The sequence below is a fragment of the Gobius niger genome, assembly GCF_951799975.1.
Source record: "Gobius niger genome assembly, chromosome: 4".
NCBI lineage: Eukaryota > Metazoa > Chordata > Actinopteri > Gobiiformes > Gobiidae > Gobius > Gobius niger.
In genome coordinates, this window is record NC_136855.1 from 7,371,753 (window position 1) to 7,387,404 (window position 15,652).

Here is a 15,652-nt window from a genome sequence, read left to right on the forward strand (position 1 = left end):
TGGACTGCACAATATTTTGAAGGTTTTTTCAGAGGGATTTTTTAGTATCTAATTCTAAACCTGATTGATTCAGCTTCGAACCCAAAAAAACAAGGCTGCATTTGAGTTCCAAGATCCAAAATCCCCTCTTTGTTACTAATATGTCAATAAAATACAATACGATATAACTATGGGTTAGGTGAAAACAAAGCATTTTTCAGAAAAATAAAAACATAATATAAAGAGTGCAGTTTTATTGATGAAAATCTCGTTCATATCTTGCTTTTTCGATATAAATATCTTGGATGTTCATATCTCGATATTGATGAGATAATGATATATCTTTCAGGCCTAATTTCGTTGCCCAAAATATCAGCAATTTTGGCCATTTTCATGCACAAAATATGTTATTTTTATATGAAAAAATAAAATGACAGAAAAATTGCAATATTTTTTTCCCAGATATTTAGAACAGCAATGTTCAGCAAAAGTTTCAAATCGATATCTCTACATTTATTTTTTTTCCTCTTCATCTGCAGCATCTCACCTTAAAGGTGCACTATGCAACTTTTTATGTGAAAAAAAAAAAGTTGATATTTGTGCGTGTTTGACCTTGTAGTGACACAGCGGCCGTATGAGAGCTCAGCATGACACCTTTACTTTCCATCACGGTGTTCTCTAAAGCGCACCAGGACCAATTGTTTTGTAAGTTTTATGGTGTAAGCAGAGAAAACCTTCCAAACAATTGATCCTGGAGCGTTTTAGAGACCACTGTGATGGAAAGTAAAGGTGTCATGCTGACCACTGATACAGCCGCTGGGTCACTACAAGGTCAAATACACACAAACATCAACTTTTTTTTTCCACATAAAAAGTTACATAACGCACCTTTAAGACCACGGGCACATAGAGATGACTCGCATTTTATATAGCCTTGTTTAAGTCAAATTACGCCCCCTTACGTCCCAGTCCCCCACTCAAAGTGCTTGGATTGTCCAGTGCAAAACGGGGACACAGGCACAGTAAAGGTGTGTGACGAGCTGATGCTAATCTCGGTTAACAGCGTTAGCCGCTCTGTGTCCAAGCGCTGCACCCTCGCCTCATTATAAACAAAACAGAAAACTCTCGCGTGATTCATTATCATAAATAACTCGGTGGAGCAGCACTTATACCACATTTTCAGCAAATTCAAGACTTTAAGATCATTTAAGACCCCGCGAGGACCCTGTTATACGAGCTGGATGATAGAAGAGAAGTGTATTGTTGCGATAATGCGAAGTTTGTCTCGCCAAGTTATTGTTCAAGTTTAGGGCACAGCGCGTGAAGTGAGAGTTCCAGTAAATCACTACAACACCGCAGCTCACAGATATCGACATGTTTGGTATCCACGTGTAGCACGAAAGGCAACAGAGCTGACGCTGTAATCCAAAATGTGGTCATTTCCTCTGTGGGAGACAGCAGCGGCTAAAGACTGGAGAAATATACACAAGTGCAGACAAAGGGACGAAACTTTAGGGCCGTTTTCTCCAAATGAGGTTTACTTTACACTCTTGTAACAGCATCTCCACTTTGGTAGCTCCTCCAGACTCCACACTTTACAGTCTTGGATTTAACAATATTATGAAGGGCTTTCCAGAGGGATTTCTGAATCTAATTCCCAGCCTGATTTATTGGGCTTATTTTCACTTATAACTACCGTAACATTTCAAATTGATATCACTATCAATGTCACTATTCTCACATAAAGTGCAATGACAGATTTATTCCTTTAACCTCTTAACTCCCACCTGAACGGATCCCATTTTCTCCAGTCAATCAAAAAGCTTCTTGGGACAAAAGCACCAAAATAGCCACAAAAAATGAGAAGAAAACAAGGACGTAAACGCAATAAAAATGTGACAAAAATTCAACAAAGATGTGACCAAAATGTGACAAAAACTCAACCAAAGAGTGACAAAAAATTCAACAAAAATTTGACAAAAATTCAACAAAAAGTGACAAAAAACTCAACCAAAGAGTGACAAAAAATTCAACAAAAATGTGACAAAAATTGGAACACAATTTCCAAAATGGAAAAAAAGAAAGAAAGAAAAAACATACAAAAGGTGACACAACACAGCAACAACGCGAGGAAAAAGATCAGTTTTGTGGGTCTTAGCTTTCAAATGAGGTGTTACACCGGCCTATATAATATAGTCTAGTACGAAAATCTGAAATTGTAACTTTTGTAGTTCCGGAATGTTAGGGGTTGGCAACCTTGTTTTTATGTTAATATAAGAACATATTTCATGAATATGCCAATCGCGTATCGCCTTCGTTTGTTTTTTATTGAAGAAATAAGAAGAGAATGTTTACCAAAAAGTAGCACCTTAAGTCATGCACTGTCAGATAAAAGGAAATATCTGCAATATTAAACAAGATTTTTTTATGAAATTTGCTCTGTATGTGTAGTTTGACAATATCTCACTTCACAGGAAATCTTAGGTTTATAGATTTAAAAATAAACAAATTATGTCAGTTTTTTCATAGTGGAAACAAGATGGCTGCCATAACTGAACTGGCTGATAGTCAGTTCAATTGTTGTATCTTCAAAACGATACCAGATTTTCTGAAATAATTTACACTGTATATACACTATATCAGCCTCATGAAGTGTGCAACATTCCATCTTCATCGGTTAACGCATCAATAAATTACATGAAATTTAATCTGTGAATGTTAACTGAAATGGCTCATTTCCATCCATGTACTGTTGTCACATAAATTGAAATATCTTCAATACGAAATTAGATTTTCTCATGAAATTTGCACTGTATGTGTAGTTTGACATGATATCACGTCACAGGAAATGTTTGCTTTATAGGTTTAAAAATAAACTAATTATGTCAGTTTTTTCATAGTGGAAACAAGATGGCCGCTGTAACTGAACTGGCTGATACTCAGTTCAATTGTTGTATCTTCATAATTATGCCAGATTTTCTGAAATAATTTACAATGTATATAGACTATATCAACCTAATGCAGTATGCAACATTTCATCTGCATCGGTTACTGCATAAATACATTACATGAAATTTAATGGGTGAATGTTAACCAAAATGGCTCATTTTCATCATGTACTGTTGTCACATAAACTGAAATATTTTCTATATATATAATACGATTTTCTCATGAAATTGGCATAGTGTGTGTGGTTTGATGTGGTACTATCAACTCTCAGAAAATTTCGGCCTCACAGGTTTGAAAATCAACAAAATATGTGACTTTCATCAGTTGAAGAAACAAGATGGCCGCCGTAACTGAAACGACTGCTATTCAGTAAAAATGTAATATCTTCGAAATTATACCAGATTTTCAGATAAAAATCTTACAGTATATAGAGTCAATCAACCTAAAGCTGTGTACAAAATGTTATCTTCATACATTAATGTATAAAGAATACTAATAACTAATAGCCAAAGAGGACAGCATGCATTTGGTTTAGGGTGGTAAGAGGTTAATAAATTGCCAAAACATTTGTTCCACTGGCTGATTCTTGAACTTGCTTCATTATGAACAATGTCACAGTATGTTCCACTACGTCCGAACGTAGCTGCGAGAAATCAGGATTCTAACCCACAACCTCTTCACCGAGAGGCAGGAGACTGGCTAACCACTCTGCCACAGCAACCCATCAACAACATCCTCCACTCAGAACATTCCATTTACATCAACTGGCTGAAAGACTGAGCACACAGCGGTGCTAAAGAAGCGCTAACCTTTTCTTGCCTCTGGAGTATTGTGAAAGGAGAAAAAACTGCAATACTTCCATGAAAACCCAAGGAAACATGATTAACAAACAATGCAGCTGAAGAATAGAATAAACACACTGCCAGCGTCATTTTGAACCGGAATGGAAAGCATTTGCACTCACCAGACGAACGAAATGAGTCCAGTTGAAGTTAGTCCACAGTGTCGCTCCTTCAGAGGAAAACCAGGAAACCTGAAACGAGGACAAGAGCGGTGAGGGAAACAGGTCTGGACCAGGTCGGAGTCAGGACTGCAACAGGACATCACCAGGAAGAAACGAGAGATTAAGCAAAGACTAAAACCAGGTCAAAATGAAGATCAAACGTTGGACTAGAACTAAAGCAGGGAGTAAACAAGGTCAAAACCAGGACTTATGGAGGTCCAAACCTTAGACTTGATCGGGACAACCCACAGAACGTAAAACCATATTTAAAGTTTAAAATGTTCACCTCTAGGGTTAAGTCTGGGCAAAAAACAAATCAAAGCTGTTGACATTTGTAAGTAGCACTGAGTGTGTGTGAATGTAGGTGTGAGGGTTTATAGCAGGGAGTGTATTGTCGGGGTCCATAAACAGAACCTAACCCTAACTCCAGTAAAATGCGCTTTGATTGTGAAGATACTATTGAGGAAACCTTTTTCAATAAATGAATAATAATGAGCCTGACAGTTAATTTCCTGATCTCTTATTATGTCAGTGCCCTCTGCTGGACACCTGTGGAATTCTTTCCTTTCTTTCTTTAAGCGGACCCCGAGTGGCTGGAGTGAGCATTCTGGTTATTTCTTTAAAAACTACAAGTCGAGGGGCCGGATTGAATCATCTCGCGGGCCAGATTTGACCCGCGGGCCGCCTGTTGGAGACCCCTGGTGTACAGTATGCATGTGTGTGATTGACAAAGTTTAACACAAATGTTGTATTTATGCATTTTAGTGTTGTAAATTGTGTAGAAAAGCCCATCCAGGGATATGAGCTCTTCATGCATCACATCAGCTGCAAACATTCATTGCAACTATGTTGATTGTACCGTCCCTGATAGATAAATGAATAAGTAAATATTAAAAAATACTAAACCAGGGACAAAATGAAGTCAAATCCAGGATTTATGTAGGACCAAAGCTTAGATTACATCGGAGGGCGACCACCCACCCTCACCAGGCCACTATACACTTTGACTTTTCAACGCACCAAACTAGATAGGGTTTACAATCTGGGTATGTCATTATCATAATAACGATAATAAATAGTGGATAGTTATGACAACAAGGAAGTGGCAAGATGATTCCTATATAATATGAAATCATTCATTCATTGATAATGACAAGAAGGATAATTGTTATGATCAATAACAATAACTTAAAGCAGTACTAAGTAACGTGTTTACCTTAATAAATCCTTTCCGTAGTCCCTGTGGGGGTAATACAAGTGTTTATGGGATGATTGGAGGGTCTTTCATCTCCCCCTGGTGTCTCTGGCCAGAAAACCATGTTTGCAACTTGACTGCCACCGGTGCGGAGAAAGCAATACACACTAATGTAATCACGAAGAAGCTAACATGGTAACGGGCAAAGCTAACTGCGGGCTAGCGTCACTTTAAACAGTATTTACAGCCAAGTTTGAGTGAAAAAAAATATTTCCATTGTATAATTGGATGCACAGTAACCCTCTCTCCCTTCGCCTTTCCTGTCAGCGTAGTATTTACTCTCCAAGACAATTAAAAAAATTGTAACTTGCTACGACACCTGCAGTTGCGCTTATGGCCTCTAGGGGGAAGAGTTACTTAGTACTGCTTTAATTATAATAATAACAACTATTATTTATTAGCATGCTGTAAAAATTATGTGAAATTCTGCTAACACCTCTTTGTTTGCCAGTGCTGCAAATTGTAAGATAAGTCTGTATGACAATGTAACTAGGATAATTGTAACATTATGAAATGCAAATGTGATTTACATGAATAAGGGGTCGGCACTTAGAAGCTCCTTGCGTCAGTCCCTTTGAGCCTCCATGAATAGTATGATTGTGAAACGATTTTTAACTAACTACGACTACTACTACTAAACCAGAGACTAAACCAGGCCAAAACCAGGACTTATCTAAGACCAAACCCTGGACAAGATCAGAACTAAACCAGAGATTAAATCAAAGTCTAATTTAGGATCAAAACAAGGTCTATGAGCCGGGCCAGTTCAGTAAACGTGTGCATCCACATGGATTCCTTCATGCGCGCCGGCATCTGAACCACTGAACGCTTTCCAAAAACAGAAGAAGACATCAGAAATAAAACAAACTACTTTTCCGTGGATCTGTAGAGGAGCTGAATTTACGCTTCCGACCTGGCAGGACTAAAGGAAAAGTTGCGGAGAGGCTGCAACAACAGTTCTTTAAACCCGAGCCTGTCTTTGTGAGGAAGGGCCGGGCAGTAAATCAGGCCTAAACCAGGTCTGAACAAAGACAAAACCAGTGGCCTGAATTGTTTGGGAGCGGCCGTGTCAAAAACGGTAAAGTTTACGCTGCCGACTGAATCCCCAAACCAGGCCGTCTGCTCCTGTTACATCACCGCCTGTGTTTGACAATAACCCGATTTCAGGTGCATTACCGGAACAACAGACAGAGCGCCCAGCCGTATTTGGACTTTGAACAAACACTTTTTTCTACTGAACTGCATTACGTTTCACAAAATCATTCCGTTTCGCAGAGAAAGTAAGCGGAGAACAGAGCCCTGGAATGATCGGCGACGTGTACCGTGTTATTAAAGGCAGCGCGGAACAATACGCAATCAAAAAGAAAATGACACGTCTGCAAACACAAACATTTACTTCAGACGCGATGAAAGCGACCGGGACGAGCCGGGGATGAATGACGGAGCTAATCAGAGGTGGAGCTGTTCATGGACACGTCTTTATGATAGAAAACAATGCAGCGGTAAGAACTCCACTACTCTGTGTCCAAGGTCATGGCCAAGTCATTGCTTAAAAAACAAACAAGCCACCACTGTTGGCCGACCCGACCAGCATGATTTGGAGGTCGGGGAAACCGTAGCACCCAGAGGAAACCTGGCTGGCTGCCTTCAGTCTCCTCTGATCCTAATGTTGGAACAGCATTAGATATTCTTTCTTTTTTTCTATTATAAAAATTAGCCTTTTGAAAATCCTCATATGTAAATGACCAAAATACCTCATTTACAATTTCAGATTATTTTACAGCCGCTTTAGGTCTAGTTGTGTTAATTCTAGGTTACATGCAGAGATTTTTTTTTTTTTTTAAAAGGCAGGAAAATCGAGCAAACAAACTTGCTAAAACATGTACTGGACTTCCATATATCAGGGATTAGGTAGGCACAGTATGAAGAAAAAACGGACAGGATCTCAGTTATTGCAGGACTTTCTCATGGAGAAGTGGAGCGGATTTGGTAAAGACGCTGGACTTCACAATCTGTGATTATCACTTATCTGATCTGTGGGAGGCGTGTGCTGATGGCTCTGCCAGGTCAAGGGTAGAGGGAAAACTGCCATGAATATGAATAAGAAGAAGAATACTCATAATGTCTTACACTTACAATTGCCCGTGTGACTAAGTCGGCCCCTCCAAACACAACCAACCACTCACTCACACAGTACACTCGTTCTGGCCTATTGTACATGTTTTTAGTGGTTGGGGAAACCGCAGACACGAGGAGAACATGCAAACTCCACACAAAAACGCCCCCCCCCCATCCCCTCTCCGTTCGGGAATCAAACCCGGGACCTTTTAGCTGTGAAGGACGAGCGCTAACCGCTGTACCACCATGCCGCCTCACACAGCCCCCCTGAGTAGCCCGGGCCACCCCAGGAGGCCACCCCGAGACACGCCACTGCAGCCAACCAAACAGACGGACACCTGGCTTTTTTAAACCTTGTTTTGACATAATTTGCAGAAAAACAAATGACTTCCAGCTTGTGTTCAAACCAGATGGAACACGAGCGCTACAGGCTGTGCTCATGTGACAAACTTCAATGACATTACAATCGCAAACAGACACAAGGCACAATAGGACTAGAAGGAAGACAGTTTTGAGCTTGAGCTTGGGCTTGAGCACCTGCCCCTTTTGCCCCATGGCCTTATTAGCCTATGTGACTCAATGAAATCAGAAATAAAAATGCCCCTTGTTAGTTCATTGTGTTTCCTCTATCCCGCCCACCGGCCCTGCAGCGCAGCAGAGCGGCTCCTGCACAGAACAACCCTCTCTGCACCTTGTGCTTCAGATCGCTCTTTATTCTTCATCAGTCGGCCACATAATCGCAGACCAATGAGGTCAACAAGCCCACAGTTTTGTATGATCTAAAAATAAACCTCACCACCGCATCCTCGCAACATATTGTTGTCAAAATATTGCAGCTCTACGTTTTCTTAAAACAATGTGAGACTCACTCAGACATTCTCAATGTCTTTTTCTGGAGGCCCTTTTGATTTTTGAGCCCCTGCCCTCTGTAGCTCTCTGCACGGCCCTGAATTAGAACCTCGGGCTACAAAATGAAGAGACCCGCCGTGAACGCAACCTATTGTGCCAGGAGTAAACAAAGGCTTTACTCTGATCAGTCACTCCATTAGAAGCAAAACGTCGCCCAAGAAGAACTCCAGTGTTATTATATAACACATAAATTGTCCAAAGCTATCGTGTCCATATCAAATAAATGTGTATTTGAAAAGTCTCCACGGCTGATCCCAGATGGCGGGTCCACGCTGCAGGGACCCTCCTCTCCAGTGCCCCCCATCGCCGCCGCCCCAACGCCCCCAGCGCCTCAGAGCAGACTGCAGCCTTCAGCCTGATCACCAGCCACATCACTCACACGGGACGGGGGGAGAGGGGGGGGTGAGGGAGAGGAGGTCCTGCAGTCTCTAAAACACACGAGAGGGGCAGGGTCAGACTATACAAAGCTTTTAAAGGCTTTCACTCCGTTTACTCTCCTCTGACCTCACTGTCAACACTCCTGCTCAGACCAGGAGCAGGAGCCGACAAGAACCGGCTTTTACAGCACGGCCAAGGGTCCTGCAGGTGGCAGCCAGTCAGACAACGCTTTTTAAGGACATTCTAACGCGCAAGCACTATCTGTCTAATGCCACAAATGCAGAAAAAACAGCTGCACGAGGGTAGACTATAGTCTGGGTAGACTTTAGCAAGGCCGATTTATGTTTCTTAAAAGGTGTTTTGTCACCCCGACTACAATTAAACCTCAAAAACGGAGTTGCTAATACCTCCTTGTATCTTTACGTTTCCGTTTTAGACGAGTTGATGTGTACCTGTCTGGTCTTTATGCCCGTGGAAGAGCATGGTAGCTTCTAACTTCACCCCGTTTGGAGCTAAAGGAATATGCTGGGAGATGCTTACAACATCTTTGGTCTTTTTGCATGACTGAGGGCACACACAAAGACCAGACAGGTACGCATCAACTCGTCTAAGCCCAGGCAAGTACATATCTCAGTATGGAAAAATGGTGGCCTGTTCCTTTAATAATAACTATATGTTTCCCAGGGAATTCATGCTGGATATACAGACTCCTCCTATCCTGCCCCGAACAAGCATGTTCCTAAAAAGGGCACAAGGGCGGGATCTTCACTTTAAACTCGCGGGGCGTGTAGTTAGCTCTGATGCTAACGGCCTGTCAATCAAAGTCAGGCCCTCATTAGTATATGAGAATTCTACCGTACAAAAACCAGCCTGGTTTCTTTAATTGTACCTAACCCAGCGTTTTCACAGGAGGAATATCTAAAGCTGTAGAAACAAATTAGAAACCAGGCTTTACAGTTGTTTAAAACGTGTGTAAAAAGCAATGCTTTCTAAATAATGCATAGGTTTTATATAGCGCTTTTCTGGACACTCAAAGACGCTTTACATTGCATTATACCATGGTCTGGGTGAATACTCGATTCTGATTGGCTGGTGGGTGCTAACAAGCGTGCATTATTTTGGTATAACCGCACACGTAGTCCGGTAGTTAAATCACTGGGATATCACTCCGCTGTGGGCGTCGCCATAGCAACGCATGACACAGCTGAATCAGATAAACAAGTAATTAGTGACTGACAGGAACGTATGAGATGAATTTTGTTTAATTTCAACGTTTTTGGCCAAAACAAAATGTTTGATAAATGGGAAGTAGAGGAGAGTGTGCAGCTAGGTTAGCTACTGTTAATAAAATATGAGCTTTCCATTTCTATTGAAAACGGTTAAGGCACTATTCATGATTTTCAGGCGTACATAAAATGATCTCTGCATTTAAACATATTTGGCTGGATTAGTAAAGTCAATCATAAAAGTTTCAGTTCGTGGGGCCCAGGTGTGAGCGACTCCACCGCAGCTGTTTCCATAAACAGTTGAGCTGGTTGAGCTAGCTAGCTTTAGCTTCAGGTTAAACAGCGTAAAAGTGAAATAACTCCTGCCCACGAGTGCCGCACATCGGTGTTTACTTCCACGGAAAAGTGCCGGGTTAGTCCTGTGTTGTGAGTCTGGCGATGCAGCGTGTGCTTATGTTGTTTCGTTGCGTCTGACTGAGATCCTCGTAAAAGCTGCGGAGAATGACTCGCTCTGAGACGAGCCTTCAGTGACCGGCTAATAACCAACATAAAATAGTCCTGGTGGTCTGGCATATTTAGTGACTTTAGTAAATGAAACAAATATTTATTATAAATGTTACGTTTGTGGGACCATGGTATAAGTGGATTAAACAACTCGGAGCCGTGCATCAGACGGTTATAATGCACTTCGCGGAGTAACACCACTCCGCTGCGCGTCGTGGTGTTCTTGACTCCGCGTCGTGCATTATAACCGTCGAATGCACAGCTCCTCGTTGTTTAATCCTTACTTATTCATTCACTCCATACCCGGTGGTGGTAAGCTACTATTGTAGCCACAGCTGCCCTGGGGTAGACTGACAGAAGCGAGGCAACCAGTCTGCGCCATCGGCCCCTCCGACCACCACCAACCACTCACTCACACACTACATTTGCTAGGCTTCCTGGTGTTACTAAACGCTCTCCCATCCAAGTACCAGCCAGGCCCTTCCCTGCTTAGCTTCCAAGGTCTGACGGGATTGGGCAGAGCAAAGGCGGTGTGACCACAATTACTTTCTAGTGCAAAACTAGCTTCTTCTGTAGCCACTAGATGGCGGTATTGAAACAATGGCGGCCCCCTGCATGGTGGTCACGGATCGGTGGCGCCATATTGTTTTGATCCCAGCTCTTCATCTCCTGTTTGGGTGCATCTTGCAGCCCCCTCTGGTGACAACCTTCGATAACACATGCTGGACATTAGAAACGCGTGGAGGCATAAATGAAAGACTGTATTTATGTATGAAAAGGGAGCATAAATGAAGCTTTAATCTGTGTTGCATTATCATCAGACTAAAACTGAATTGAAATACGTTGTGAAAATGAGCACAGGTTATGTTTTGAAAAGGAGAGAGAAGCACTTCCCTATAGCTGCAGTGAAACAAAGTGCAGGGACATTCAGAGTCCACTCAGGGACAAAGGCAATATTACATAAAGGCGACTCTATGGCGCTGTTTACTTAGCCATGCTCCCTTCACAAATACCAATATGACCCACACTCTCACACACGCTCACACACTCTCACACACTCTCACACACTCTCACACACGCTCACACACTCTCACACACGCTCACACACTCTCACACACTCTCACACACGCTCACACACAGCCCGGTGTGGGGCCTGACCTCGGTCCCCTGGTGTTTGCTCTGAGCTGCAGGTCTCTCAGATTTACAGTTTCCGCACTCATGGACCTCATGAGGCACGGGGGGTCATCTCCACTGTCGGACCGCCTGACTGCACTCCATACACCCCCCGCGGGACGAACCATAAACCCCCCGCGGGACGAACCATACACCCCCCACGGGACGAAGCCATACACCCCCCGCGGAGGAGAGAGGGGCATTCTCTTTGAGCCTGTGATGATGGTAATTGAATCCAAATCGCAAACTGCCAAACAGAACGTCCCCTGCAGAGAGGACCATCCTTTTCCCCGTGGTTTAAAGACGTGAAATATATTTGACAGGTAACATTTGAAGGTTGGGGTTTAAAAAAAATTGTTGCCGCTTTTAAACCATAAATTTGAACTCAGCTGCCACCATTCTTGGGTCGGGACCCAAAAGTCACATGACCATTTTCAGTGGGTCGCAAGTCAAACATTTCTTTGAAGAATTATCTATCTATCTACTTATCTAGAAGCATCTGAGTCTGTTATTTTGGTCATCATTCCAGCTTTGTAGTATATTATTTAATGTTTATTCAACATTAATTTATGGGAAAATACAGTGCTTTACAAGATATATAAGAAATAATACTTATTTAGGTCGCTGCTTGCCATACTAGTATTATGGTGGGTCCTGACAGTGTCCCAGTTGAGAACCACTGCTCTAAATAATATTACTGTAAAAAGTACAGTTTATAGAACACTAAACCTGTAATCATTTTGGAAAATGTATGCAAAATGATACAATAATTAGGCACTATTGTGGTTGTAGAATGTCTTACTAATTTTCTTTAAAGGTCCAATATCATGCAAAATCGACTTTCTAGAGTCTTTAGCCATGTTGTTATGCTATTTCCTTATCAAAAACACCCCCAACGGGTTTGTGAGTGAGTCAGTCCCAACGCGGGTTAGCTTGTGTGTTAGCATATTAGCATGTGTGTTAGCATATTAGCATGTGTGTTAGCATATTAGCATGTGTGTTAGCCATTTATGAAGCTGTGTTGCAGATGTCAACTCCGTATAACTGCATCGTGAAGCAATTTCACTTATTGCTGTTTATTTATATTACGGTAAAGTATGTGCGGAGAGAGGGGGCGGAGTTAACTGAATCGAAGCGTTGTGTCTTCCGGGTTTGAAAAATACCTCCAGAAAACACTTATATTTATCACAAAAATGAGTGCTCAATAGTGGTAGAGGTACAATATATCATATAAATGTCTATACTTAACTTTGGAATGGCGAAAATAGCATGATATAGATCCTTTAACTTTAATGGTGTAAAAATGAACCGTACATTTTCCATTTTCTAACTGTGAAATTTCATTCGTAACATTCTCTTTACGGCAAACAATTTCTCTGTGTAATTTACCGACGTACTTACATGTGAGGCAAGTCTATTTGAAGCAAATCTGTACAAAAAGTAATTCCAAAAATCTTAATACAACAGGAAAGGATAAACCTCTTTACCCCGCATTGACCGAGCACATTTTCTCCAGCTCGGCTTTACCCAAATCTAAAAGCTCCTTGGAAAAAGCATCAAAATAGCAACAAAGACAAGACTAAAAAGCATCATAAAATTTAAATGTACACTATGTAACATGTTGGACTTTTGTTTCCATCAACACAAAACATGCTTCTAATGACCAGCTCAACACAGAAAATGCAGTTGTTAATCAAAGAATGGAGTTGGATGAAAACCTAACCTGTTCAAATCTCAAACTCTGCTGACTTATAAAATAAATGCTTGTATTTCAATAATATTTATTCTGTAAAATTCTACACGGTGTGGCTTTAATGAAAAAGCAAAAAAATATATATGTAAATGAGGATCAAAAGACTGACAAAACATTTATGAAAAAGCAACAAAAGCGCAACCAAACAAACAAAAAAACGTGAGATGTAGGCCTTAGCTTTCAAATAAGGGCTGTAAACTCCAGTCGAGAAGCTTTTAGATTTGGGTCAAGCCGAACTGGAGAAAATGTGCTCGGTAAAGGCGGGGGTTAAGAGGTGAATAGGTTTTCTATCATCTGGATAAAGAATCTGGCACAAGAATGATACTTTGAACCAGTTTATTTGACTTTAAAGCACTTTTGTAAAGAGCCGAGGTGAGGCCTGCCTCTACTGCACTGACGCTGATGATACGAGAGGGGGCGCTGTGTCTGCGATACCCGGCCTGATCATGCACACGGTGTTGTCTTACCATTTTCATTTGCCAGAATGTACTTTACGTTGAAAATGTGTTGTTGTTTTTTTATAGGAAAATGCTGTTCAAAGTAAGTGACATTTACACAATTACCAGACTTGTTGCAGTTTTGTTGACTTTGTGTTGGAATGGATGCAACACAAACTACTAGGGATGCATTGATACCACTATTTCTAAAACCGATACGAGTATGAGTACTTTGATTTAAGTACTTGCCGATACCGAAAAAACAATTCGAGTACAAGGCATTTTCTTCAACATTCTTACTTTTTTCACAGCAGATTGGTTTGTAATTAGTTAATTTACTCATGTACATTTCCTTAAGTAAAGTAGGCGACACATTTAAGAGCAGTTATATTAGAATTGTGCTGATGCCATTTTTTTATTTTATTTTATTTTCATTCAATATAATTTTTAATTTTTATTGCACTGTCCATCATAGACAGAAAATGAAAAAGCTCCGCAATGCCTGTGCTTTATTAATTAATTAATGTATTTATTTATTACATAAAAATTTAATTCATGTATTTTTATTCAACAATAGTATTGAGATGTTACTTAAAGGGACTATAGGGAGTTTAAAAATGTTAAAATTATGTATTTTCCTCCCCCTACATGTTCCAGCCATGTCCTAATGTGTAGAATGAGCTCAGACCTGTTCACCACAACTGCCTCTAAAATCCTGTACGGTGTATGGTTAGCTGGTCTTACAGCAGCCAAACGAATACTTGCTTGTAGATGGAAGACACCACACTTGGTCACCATGCAAAAATGGCTTAGTGATTTCTTAGATTTGGCAAAACTGGAACAATGGGCCTCACAAATGCATAATGCAAGCTCAAAAAATATAATTTTCTGGGACAAAGTATTTACTGCTATAAATCCTGGGATGTTCCATTAAACATCTATATCTTTGATCTCACCACTGTAATTTTACTATTGTATCTCCGCATCTACGTGTCTGTTTAATCTTGGTTCATTCAATTATGGGTATGAAATGGACAGTACAAATAACCATCGAATGTTAATGATGAATTTTGTCAATAGAAAATACCATGGGGTCAGGGTCCAGGGGTGGTGGGGGAGGGGGGGTGTTTGTTGGGTCCCAATGGTTGGGATGGGGTAGCATACCTTTGAGTTTGCAGTATGTATCTGCGCTTTTTTTTGTGTGTGTGTGCATCTCTCGCTGTACTATACACATGCTGAATATGTGGATTCTCACCCCTACACTTTAATGGAAAATTAATTTAAAAATCCTGTACGGTCACTCAAAAATGTGTCACTTCGGCCCGAATTGCCGTCATGCACGAGCTTAATATAGAAGGTGCAGTTACACATATGGCCTGAGGTGGCAGTAGTGAGTATAACATGGCGAACTTGCACCCAGCCCCTTTAAATGGTAGCAACTTAGTCCTGTAGTCCTCAACATGGACATGCTGTATCGCTTTAATTTGGATTTTCTGAGGACTTTTTAGTCGCTGGGTTAGTTTTTTCAGATGAATAAACCCCTGGGCATAAAACGGCGTCAGAATGGCCAAAACTGCTAGACGTGAGTTAGCAACGTTAGCCTGTCAGTTGTAAACATTGCAGACTCCACGCTGCAGCACAAACAACATTAAGCTCTGGTTAAATCCAGCACAGACTCTGATTTCGAGAGCCCAGACTGTAATAAAGTCAGCTCTATGTGGATTATGGCACATGGTATCGGTTTCTGGTATTGGCACCTCATGAATGAGTACGAGTATGAGTACAAGCATGTGGTATCGGCCCGATACCCGACACTGGTATCGGTATCGGCCCATCCCTACAAACTACAGTGCACGTCACAGACATTAGAACAATGCAATAGTCTTATACAGGCAAGGCAACACACACAATACAATAAAAGACCAATAACATTTTAAAAACAAGTCAAAAAAATAGGCTTTGTTATCG

The 15,652-nt window shown here is 41.1% G+C and overlaps 1 protein-coding gene and 1 long non-coding RNA gene across 2 annotated transcripts in view; one reads left to right on the forward strand and one right to left on the reverse strand.

Moving 5' to 3' along the window:
* Positions 1 to 15,652, forward strand: part of LOC306961973 — a 333,958-nt gene that overhangs the window by 256,302 nt on the left and 62,004 nt on the right. The window lies entirely within an intron of this gene.
* The window catches only part of large2 (LARGE xylosyl- and glucuronyltransferase 2), a 243,606-nt gene that overhangs the window by 160,548 nt on the left and 67,406 nt on the right, over positions 1 to 15,652 (reverse strand). Inside the window, exon 2 of the mRNA XM_079554901.1 lies at positions 3,893 to 3,961. The gene's annotated coding sequence lies outside the window, so the exon portion shown is untranslated. The remainder of the gene's footprint in view (positions 1 to 3,892; positions 3,962 to 15,652) is intronic.